Below are 11184 nucleotides of genomic sequence, written 5' to 3' on the forward strand. Positions count from 1 at the left end.
ATCAGCTAACACAGAACCTTGAAAAACACAAATTAAAGCCCTTGTCCCAAACTAGGACAATAGTGTTACTACATCCCATACAATTACCATGTGATATTAGTAATAAAAATAACAACTAGTACTTACGCTGGTCATACATTAGTAGGAATTTGTGAAAAAAATGTTTTTGGAGCATTCATTTATTATTATTATTATTATTATGTATTATTCAGGATTTATATCGTGCCAACAATTTGTGTAGCGCTTTACAATATAAGGAAGATGTTACAATTACAATTGAAATCAAGACAATTTGATATTCTAATAGTCGTGCTGGAAGGTTAATTGGCTCCTCTCTAAATTGTTCCTGTATGCATAAATGCATTATAGGGACCTTAGATTGTAAGTTACTTGAGGGCAGAAACTGATGTGAATGTGCTCTATGTAAAGCGATGCGTACATTTTCGGCGCTTTAGAAATACCTGTAATGTAATAATAGTCAATGGTGTCAAATCGATGATCGTTTAGGACCGAAGTGATTAAAGGTGTCAAAGGAGCAGGATGGAAAATGTTGTCCCAATGAAAGAAATTCTAACAGTGAATGTGGTTTTCATTCGGGGAACTCCATTCATTCCAAAATTGAATGTTAAGATTAAAAGACACTTCAGACGACATTTGTCAAGTCTCTGATGGCATTATGAAATGTTCTGATGAGATGAAAGTTCTTCCATTGTATTGCCGGCTTCATACATAAGATGTCAGGCTGCCAGTCACACTGGGCTACAATCTAACGCCTGTCAGCTAAAACTGATTACTCGACTAATTGCATGGTTGAACAGTCATTTACACCATGTGGCTGTGTGCGATCGTGTGCGATTTTCCACAATCTGGGTTCAGGGGTGGGTTACCAGATCATTTCCTGTACTTAAAGTCACACAGAATCGTGGCCCGATGCAACTATAGGTGGCTAATCTTAATGCCCCATTTAAAAGATATGAAGAAAAGGTCATGATGGATTTATTTGGAGCATTGTGCTACTGTCCCTCTGTCCCTGATCTGTCCCTGATCGCCAATCATGAAGGTGACCATACACTGTGCGTATTTTAGCCGGTTCTTGAGGAACCGGTCGAAATTTGCGCAGGGAATGCTGCTGTGGGCACCCTTTCGGCCGGCATCCCTCAATCAGCTCATTGAAGGAGCTGGTCAGAAAATCACTGTACGAACGGAGCCAGCAGCCAATGAATACAAAAGAAACAGCGGGGATTCCTCGAATGACGCACTCGGAGCGCTTAATGAAGGAATCTCCTGTGTATGTCCAGCTTAAGGAACTTAAAAAACAATATATTCCAAGTCAGGCAAGAGACAGCAGTCAAATGTAATCTAGCCACACACCTTACAATCTGATTGTTGAATTGTCTCTATATATACCAGCAACTATGTGGTTCAAGAATCAGCTTGATTGTATTGGAACTGGGTGCATATTTAGGCTCTTGTGTTCCATAGATTTGGTAAAACTGAAGAAGACTGCACAGAGCAACGGGTGCAAAATCATACATGGCCCTGTTTTGAAAACGCAGCACACCACACTGTATCAGACTCTTACGCATTTCACCCATCTCTACGATTAGTACAATTATAACATTTCTCTATAGCTATTGACCAAAGCCACCGATCGAGGGTCAACAACAGGACTACTGATTGGACACGTTGGAAAATGTTGTTTGATTGCTATGACATTTCCCCTGATAAGCTGGCTGTGGAGATGTCTTCAACATATTTCCCTGCTCTGCTCCATAGACATAAAAACAAGGCTACGCACAGACGTAAAACAAGCTTTCAGTGCCCAGTTACTCAGTTGTAGAGAGTTTTCTACAAACTATAGTTTCCTTGTTACCCAATACTCCCTGTGCAACATAACACACATGCTAGAGTATAAGGTCACATCGGAACCTCTGTAACATACCAACAATCAATTTAGATATTTCCCATGATAAACATAGGTCTATAGCCGGACAAAAAGCTTAATAAATGAAAAAATGACAAATATTAAAAAATGTAAACTCGAGGGACCATGTGGTCTGTATTTGCTGTCACCCTTCTATGTTGGATGTTGATGGAAGTCCAGATGGGTGAAATTAACACCTTCTGTTCCCCCCCATGATAGATGCACAAAATCTTCGCTATATAGTGCAGTGTGTTTCTGGCCCCGTAGACTTCAAAGAGAGTGCTCCTAATGACGTCCATAGGGCTAAAAATGCACCAAAAGAAGCATCAGCACCTTTCCAAATGTTGCACCGCACCATATTGCATTGATGACAACAGGCACCTTCATGAATAATGCGATTTCCATTGTCGTGCAGTGCAGACACAGGACTAATCCCACTAGAGTGAACAGGGGAGAGATCTACCAAGAGCTATGTAGCACAAGAGCTTACCTGACCCAACACTAATGGATTCTATAAGCAGGCCCTCACATTACATTGTTTTGATAAATACAAAGGAAATTGTCCAAAGATTGGACAATTAGATGGTAACACCAGGGCTTGATTTACCATTAGATAGAGTAAGCACGTGCCTACAGGCGTCCTCCATAGAGGGGTGCTGTCTAAGTACCTACTCTGCCTAAATCCCAGTGTTGTGTCAAGATATAACACCAGCAATAGCAAGAAAGGTGCAATTTGCACAAAATGCACAATCCTGCTCCAAGACCAGCGTTGCCCACAGGCACCGCCGGCTTCCGCGAACACAGGGGAAGGACCCCAGCGCTGTGTAAGACTGCCCTGTAAAAGCCTGTCTGGTGACCTGTAAAACGCTTCATTGTTGGTGCCTGCTTCATTGTTGGTGCCTGCTACAGATGGTTATTTTTTCATGTTGTATTATTTTATCACAATTAAGATTTTTAGTCAGTGAGATGCAGTTTCTTTGCAAATGATTCTAATTCTGCCAATCAGGTGATAAAAACTATGTTAAGGTGCCCATACACTGTGCGATTATCGCACGATAATCGCTGGAAATCCCGCGATCGTACGATAATCGCAATGTGTATGGAAGGCGTTTCTACTGTACGGTCGCACGTCTTTTGACTAAAGAGCATGTTCGAAAACCAGCCGAAAATCGTACGATTGTCGGCTGGTTTGTGGTATGCTCGGGAGACAAATGCCGAACAGGCCGGTGTGCGCACGCATTGCTGTCATCGGAAGCCCGCCCCTCCGCGGGGCGGGCTTGTGATGATCGCAAGTATGATCTGCCTGTCCAAGATGGGCAGATCGTACGTTTTTTTAAATTACTATACAGCCATCGCAAGACAAAAATCAGCTGTGTTAATACTACTGATAGACTGTATCATATATGTTCTACTTTAACTCTTCCCCAGCTGGAGCTAACCCCGCAGAGACACAGAGGATGGATGGTCTGTAGGTGACGGAGCATTACCCAATCTCTTCAATATATGGGAGCACTGACATACACTATATTGCCAAAAGTGGACATTCATTTAGGGCAGCCTTATGCAACGCTGGGGTCCTTCTCTGCATATGTGAAAGACGGCGGGTCCAACAGGAGGTAAGGGTGCTGGCTCAGCCGTGGGTAACACGTATGGCAAAAACCACATTGCCACAAGTATTGATCCAATGATCCGGAAATGTTTCATTTGCTCCATATAAGTTGCAAGTGTAGCGTTTCATGTACCTAAAGGCATCATATCAATGTTTTTTCCACCTATTTGTTTATTTGGCACACATACAATGTTCTCATTTGAGGATGTAGATTGTGTATTTGGATATATTGTGTATACAAAGGCAAGGAAATGGAACGTCAATGATGGAGCTCTATCACGTTGTGAATAGGTAAAGGATATGTTATAGAAATACTCTGGTTACTATTGCTGCTCTGTAACTTCATTATTTTAATTATTTAACGTCGGCAACTTTGTGCTGTATTGTACAAGCTGTGGTATGAATTCCCTTTGCAGCCATGTTTATTTAGGTGGCTGAAAACAAAAGGGTGGCATTTGTTACCAGCAGATGTGTTTATTGTGTCCGATTCTATACTTGATATACCTATTACCTGTCCACCTTGTTACACCTCCAAAGTCCCCACCTCCGCTGACATGTGTCATGCTCACCTCTCCATTATGAAGGTGCGTGTGCCTGGTAATGAAGTGTGTGCATAGAGGGGGTGGGGGGCTTTGTAATGGAGAGAACTTGTTATGGCTGGCCGGGGGTCTTTTGTGTTCCAATGAATAGGAGAGGGGGGTGTCAGCTGTATGCTAATAGCGGGCACCTGTCTATCTGACCCCAGCACACTTCAGCCTCACCTCACTTTCTCCACATCCTGCCTCCTAATATCACTCTGCATATCTATGGCTGTAAAAGGGTGACAATGTATATATATATATATATACATATAACAATATACGAGACCATGATAGAGCGTGCTTAACTATAAAACAAGGATTTATCCAAAGAGTCATCAAACAGTATAATAGAAGGTATACAGTGCCTTGGGACAGCCTGGATCACCCTGCACATAGATAACAGAGCGGAGCAACAATGTGTCCATAAAAGTTATACCTAAATCTATCTATCTATCTATCTATCTATCTATCTATCTATCTATCTATCTATCTATCTATCTATCTATCTATCTATCTATCTATCTATCATGTGCCCCTAACGGTCTCTCCATCTGAACATGCTTTTTGTTTTCAATACCTTCTTGGTCTATAGATGGGGAATTCATGGTTGCATACAGCATGGACTGTTGTCACCGTTACGCTCCTCATACATTTTGCAATTTGGTGGCTTTTGATCAAAATTTAATTGCAAGGAACTTAGCAGTCTGCAGTCAACCTTTTGAAATCCAATCAAAGACTGGATCACCCTGCACATAGATAACAGAGCGGAGCAACAATGTGTCCATAAAAGTTATACATCTATCTATCTATCTATCTATCTATCTATCTATCTATCTATCATGTGCCCCTAACGGTCTCTCCATCTGAACATGCTTTTTGTTTTCAATACCTTCTTGGTCTATAGATGGGGAATTCATGGTTGCATACAGCATGGACTGTTGTCACCGTTACGCTCCTCATACATTTTGCAATTTGGTGGCTTTTGATCAAAATTTAATTGCAAGGAACTTAGCAGTCTGCAGTCAACCTTTTGAAATCCAATCAAAGTGCCCTTCTGCTGGCTTTACCGCCTTACTCCTTTTGGTTGATTGCTCCCTTATTGGATATAATTGAAACAGAGGCCGGCACGTTGCTGCAGATTTTGTAACTTCTTGCCCAGATCAAGTTCACACTCTCCACAGTCTGAAAATAGTCCCTGGAAAAGTTCACGTCCCCGGAAATTCCCCCATAGATCTACCAATTGAACCAATACGCTGGCACATTTGGAAGCTATCACAAATATGGGATGGGAAGAAATGCCGGTGAAGGTTCTCTTTATCCAGGTCATGGTAGAGCTAGAAGTCCTTAGGCTAGGTTCACACGTAGGCGATTCAGATCCTGAGCTGTTTTCACGCAGTTGTCGCACGTTTTCGATCGCGCAACTGTCTATGGGACCCAAACTGCGCGACAACCGCTTAAAAATAGCTCCTGCATATTTTCGTGCAACAGGCGATTTCATCCGCGTGACAAACCGCAAAGGTGTGAACAGCCTCCATTGACTTCAATGCGAATCTGTGTTTTGCGGGATATCATCTGACCCAATCCGCTCAATAAATCACCTGGGTGTGAACCTAGTCTTAGTTACACTCAACTGGACTTGTTCTGTAATGTTGAAGACATTGAACATCCCGACGTTACAGAACAAATCCAGTTGAGTGTGACTAAGGACTTCTAGCTCTACCATGACCTGGTTAAAGAGAACCTTCACCGGCATTTCTTCTCATCATATTTTTGATAACTTCCAAGTGTACCGAGTTTGCAGCCACCGTATTGGTGCAATTCTTTGATCTAATGGGGGAATTTCCAGGGACGTGAACATTTCCAGGGACAATTTTCAGCCTGTAGAGAGTGTGAACTTGATCTGTGCAGAGGGTTGTGTTGGTTGTTGAGTTGGTGGTGGTGGTGGGCAGCAGTGACAGGAGGTGGGGGGGTGGCAGAGTTAAACTCTTTTGTTCTTGGTTGTGTGTGTGAGAGGGAAAGGTATTGATGTTCCCCTGGGCCACATGTCTGCTGTTTTAGCTCTGACACATGGCGGGGAGGGGGCAGTGCAGCAAACTGCTGTTTTCTCAAGTCCCCCATTATGATGGTAATGAGAGGGACGCGTGTCTCAGCTGGATGTGCTCCATCCGGCACACAGCACAACAAAGAGCAGCGGCTCAGTGAGCATCTGTAAGGGCAAAGCTGTAATCTCATCGGCAACCACGTGTGTGGGGCCATCTGAGCCGCAGCCTGACACAAGGGGCCAATAGGGGAGGTGTGAAGTGACACGGCGCAGTGGGGGTCTGCTCATGGTGGACGCGTTGTCATGCGGCACACTGCGTTTTCCTACACAGAGAAATGCACGAGCTAGAGCAAAAGCAAAAAGTTCAAAACCCTGAAGGCCCATTAAAGGACAGTTAATGTCCATATAACACGGACTTGCTGGTGTGCATTGTGTAGGGGCAGTGCGTTGTTACAAAATTTTTTACCTTTTTTTTGTAAAGTTAGAAAAAAGCAATTCATTCAACTCTATGCACTGCGGCATGTTGGGTCACAATAAGCCGCGGTGCGTTGACTCGGGGTGACGTGATGCATTTTTGCCCAAGGCATACAAACACGCATGTATGGTGTGAACAGGGAACATAGAGATCAGTTGTTTTCTATGTGCCTTTGTGAACCTTTATTGATGTGCAACGCACATATTGTGAAGGAGCCCTTAAAGCCCATTCACACCGGATCTGTTGCATTGCGATTCATTGCGTTGTGATACCTTTTTCAATGGATGCTAATGGAAGGGCGGTGAAAAATGAATAGGTGTCACGTGTCAATGGGGCTAGTTCACACCGCTGCGTTGCATTGCATTATGTTGTATTGCACTGAGAAAAAAAGTAGAACATGCACACATTTTTTTCACATCAGACAAAAAAGTTTTCTTTAAAGGTGCCCATACACTGTGCAATTATCGCTCGATAATCGTGGGAAATCCCGCGATTGTACGATAATCGCAAAGTGTATGGAAGGCGTGCAACCGTTTTTACTGTATGGTCGCACGTCTTTTGTCTTAGGAGCATGCTAGAAAACCAGCCGAGAATCGTACGATTTTCGGCTGGTTTTTAGCATGATCGTAAGATCAATGCCGCACGGGCCGGTTCAGCCCGTTCAGCATTGCGGTCATCGGAAGCCCGTCCCTCAGGGGGGCGGGCTTGCGATAAATGCAAGTACGATCTGCTTGTCCAAGATGGGCAGATCGTACGTTTTTTTAATTACTTAACAACCATCGCAAGACTAAGGTCTTGCGATGGTTGTAAAGTGTATGGCCCCCTTTACTCTTGGCGCTAATGGCTGCCAGCTGAACGATCCACTTGCTGTTGCATACTCAAAGTTATCAACAGTTTATCACAGTTTTTCACCCAAACTTGAGGGGCTGCTCATCCAAGGCTCTGGGGCTTCCACCACAAACATAGAAAACAAAAGGGAACAGAGCGCCACCTCCGTGTGTAAAATCGTATATTTCTATACTGTCCCCTCAACCCTGCATTGAATCAGAACTACTAGCCCTCATTCACACTAGAAACGTCCGGCACGTACAGCTACAGGCGTATCAGGCAGCTCCCGGGAAGGACAGGTGCTGCGTGTGATTAGTGCGCAGACCCTGTTCTTCTCTATGGGACTACGCGGCCATACGCCCCCCTACGCTCACCTCAAGTGCAGGTCCGTGAGGGTGCGTGTTTCCTTGCTCGTTCGCAGACAGGATCCACCCTGTCAGCGTACGAGTACGCTCACCCACAATAGACCAGTGACACCTCTAGGTACACAGATTAAAAAGTTGAGGGGGCTGGTAGGATATCATGATGACCACTTTGAGTCTAATCAAACACTCGTATCTTTTTCAATGAAAATGAATGAAATGATTTGGTCTGGGAAGTATAATGTAACATAATGATGACTTTAAAAAAATAATAGATACATTAAAAAGAATTGTAGGTAAATTATACAATGTACCAAAACTGTTTAATTCATAGAATATATCTTCTCTATAGCTGAAAGGAGACGGGCACTTAGTAGAAGACCCGGGGCATGTGCCCTCAGTGCCAGGGTCTAGCAATGCCAATTGATATTATCAGTGATCACCATTCATGCTTGGGGAAGACCTGTCACGTTCAATTCTGCTTATTCATCACTGTGCTCATTTGTTGCACATTTGGCATCCTGCCAATGAGCATTGTAGCCTAAAATCTGCATTTGTATATTATTATTATACAGGATTTATATAGCGCCAACAGTTTGCGCAGCACTTTACAATATAAGGAAGACATTACAATCACAATACAATTCAAGACAAGGTGGTAAGGAGGGCCCTGCCCCTGAGGGCTTGCAATCTAAAAGGGAGGGGGGAGTGATACTTAAAGGAGAACTATGGGGTTAAGGCTTTTCCCATAGTTCTCCTTACGGGAGGACACAAACTAGCTTCTGCTCGCGATATACTGAGACGCCACAGCTGAAGCGGATCCCGACAATTATGCCGCGATCCGCCCAGCTGCGTGACTGACAGCTGGCTCTGCCTATCTAGAGGCAGAGCAAGCTGTACCTGCCCCCTCCCCCCTCCGTTCTGCCAGTCAGCGCTGGAGGATCGGAGCGGGGAGGGGGGAATCCAGCCCCTCCCCTGTCACGGCAGAGAGGCGTGACAGGATCGAGAAGTGAGCGAACGCCGGTATGTGTTCGCTCACCTCCCGATCTACTGAGCCGACCTGTGACAGTCTCATTGTCACAGGTCGGCTAGAACTATGAGGTGAGTGAAAAGCACAATTCTTCACCAATGACAAGGGCTGGATTCAGAATGAAATGGTATTCCATCTGGAATGGAATAAGTTATACTCTATCTATCTATCTATCTATCTATCTATCTATCTATCTATCTATCTATCTATCTATCGCCCCATTTGTCAGTTACTCCTGTGGCACAGCTAGTCCTGGGAATATTGACATTGGTATGGCAGAGTTTTGGCCTAGTGTCACAAGTCACACCTTCCCTTACTGCCATCATCCACACACTTGACACCGAAGCACACACTTCACACCCGGACACACTGTTTCACACAGGGACACACTGCAGACTGGGGTGGGGGAGGGACAATTGCAGATATCCTGTATTTGGCCTTTGAACATAAAATGAGACTAGTGTGTTATGTCGTCGTCCCCATGTCATCTGTGACATTATAAGCGGGTAGATATTTAGGGACTTTATAAGAGGACATGATTAGATAATCGGGGCTGTTTTCATCAGGAGGACTTTTGATAACTCAAGGATATCCTTTGTCATTTAAAACGAATGTAATGGTTTTTGGTGGCCCAACCCGGGCAGATGTTCTCCAGTAACTGAGGATCAGACATCTGCCCTTCTTTGAATGGCTTGTCAGTAGGAGTTTTTCATCCTGATTCTGCTCTCGGGTGTTTGTAGCAAAAAGAAACCTTGCAAGCAGGTTGGAGAATCTCTCTCTGTGATAACTATCACTTCTGAGGTTTCAAACCTCATTTGTACACCATGTATAGCCTTTTTGTTGCAAGTGTTGCATGAAACATTTATACTGTTGCGCCGCTCTTGTCTGATCCGGTCAACAAACCAGCTTTCATACAATAGATTGTTCTGCAGATATTATATGTGTGTATGCATTAATGAACGTCTTGATTGTTCCTATGGAGGAAGGAAGGGGAAACCCAGGAGACACCACAGACATCACCCTATGTCAGGGGTAAACTGTCAGTGAAAGTCCCCAACTAAAAGACTCAGGGGATGCTTACCGCTTTTGTTGCTTGATCTGCACATAACCTAACAGATTTCACAGACCTTCTCTTGTGTCTGTAGGCATCAAACCCAAATAGAGTGCTTGCAGGGGCTTCTCCTTCAGGCTCAATAGAAATTAGGTACAGTGGGCCAAATGTTTTAGAACACAGGAGCATTGAGGCCAAGTTAAAGAGTGATTGTGCCAAGGAAATAGGCCATGAAGGCCAAAGTGACAGAGTCTCTGCAAAGTGGCCCCTCAACTCCTTATACCCAGCTTGTCAGCATTTCCTCGCTGCTCCTTCCTTTGTTGCAGTTGGCACTGAAATCTCCGATGCCAGGGACCAGGGGGAAAAGTGACATTGCTACCTCTGTCAAGTGACAGTGCTTGGGTCTAGCTATTGGGGCTGTCGCAGGGTAGGAGGTTCCACGCTACCCATGCCTGGGAGCACCAGATAGTGGTACCGGCTGCAAGAGAGGAAAACGAGTATATGGGACACTCGGTAGCAGACCTGGGACACTCGGTAGAAGACCTGAGACACTCGGTAGAAGACCTGAGACACTCGATAGAAGACCTGGGACACTCGGTAGCAGACCTGGGACACTCAGTAAAAGACCTGGGGCACTCAGCAGAAGACCTGGGGTACTCAGTAGAAGACCTGGGACACTCAGTAGAAGACTTGGGACACTCAGTAGAATACCAGGGACACTCAATAGAAGATCTGGGGTACTCAGTAGAAGACCTGGGACACACAGTAGCAGATCTGGGACACTCAGTAGCAGACCTGGGGCACTCGATAGCAGACCTGCGACACTCAGTAGAAGACCTGGGACACTCAATAGAAGATCTTGGACACTCGAAAAAAACCAATACCGCGGCCTCCGGTTGCAAGACGGGCCAGCTGTGAGGTTGGTTAAAACACCCAAGAGGCAGCTCCCACCGGTCAAAAAGACCATCGAACCATTAAAAGAGCAGGAAACAGGAGAGTTCTCTTAGGTTCTGATGAAGGGGGCGTGCCCCTGAAACGCGTAGACCTTTTGAACTCACGGGGGCAGAAGACGCTGATGTGCTGTATTCCTTCAGACTTCCGCTGCTAGAGATTTTATATTTCATCGCCTTTTGTATGCTTTTAACCACCGACTTTCCTGTAAGTACAATTTCAGTTGCGTGTTGTACAAATAAATGATCCTTTTACACTATGGAGGCGCTCTGTTTTGTTTCTTGTTTCCCATCTTGGATACTCAGTTGAAGACTTGGGGCCATTAGTAGAAG

The sequence above is a fragment of the Nanorana parkeri genome, unplaced genomic scaffold (assembly GCF_000935625.1).
Source record: "Nanorana parkeri isolate BGI_ZX_2015 unplaced genomic scaffold, ASM93562v1 scaffold80, whole genome shotgun sequence".
Taxonomy (NCBI): domain Eukaryota; kingdom Metazoa; phylum Chordata; class Amphibia; order Anura; family Dicroglossidae; genus Nanorana; species Nanorana parkeri.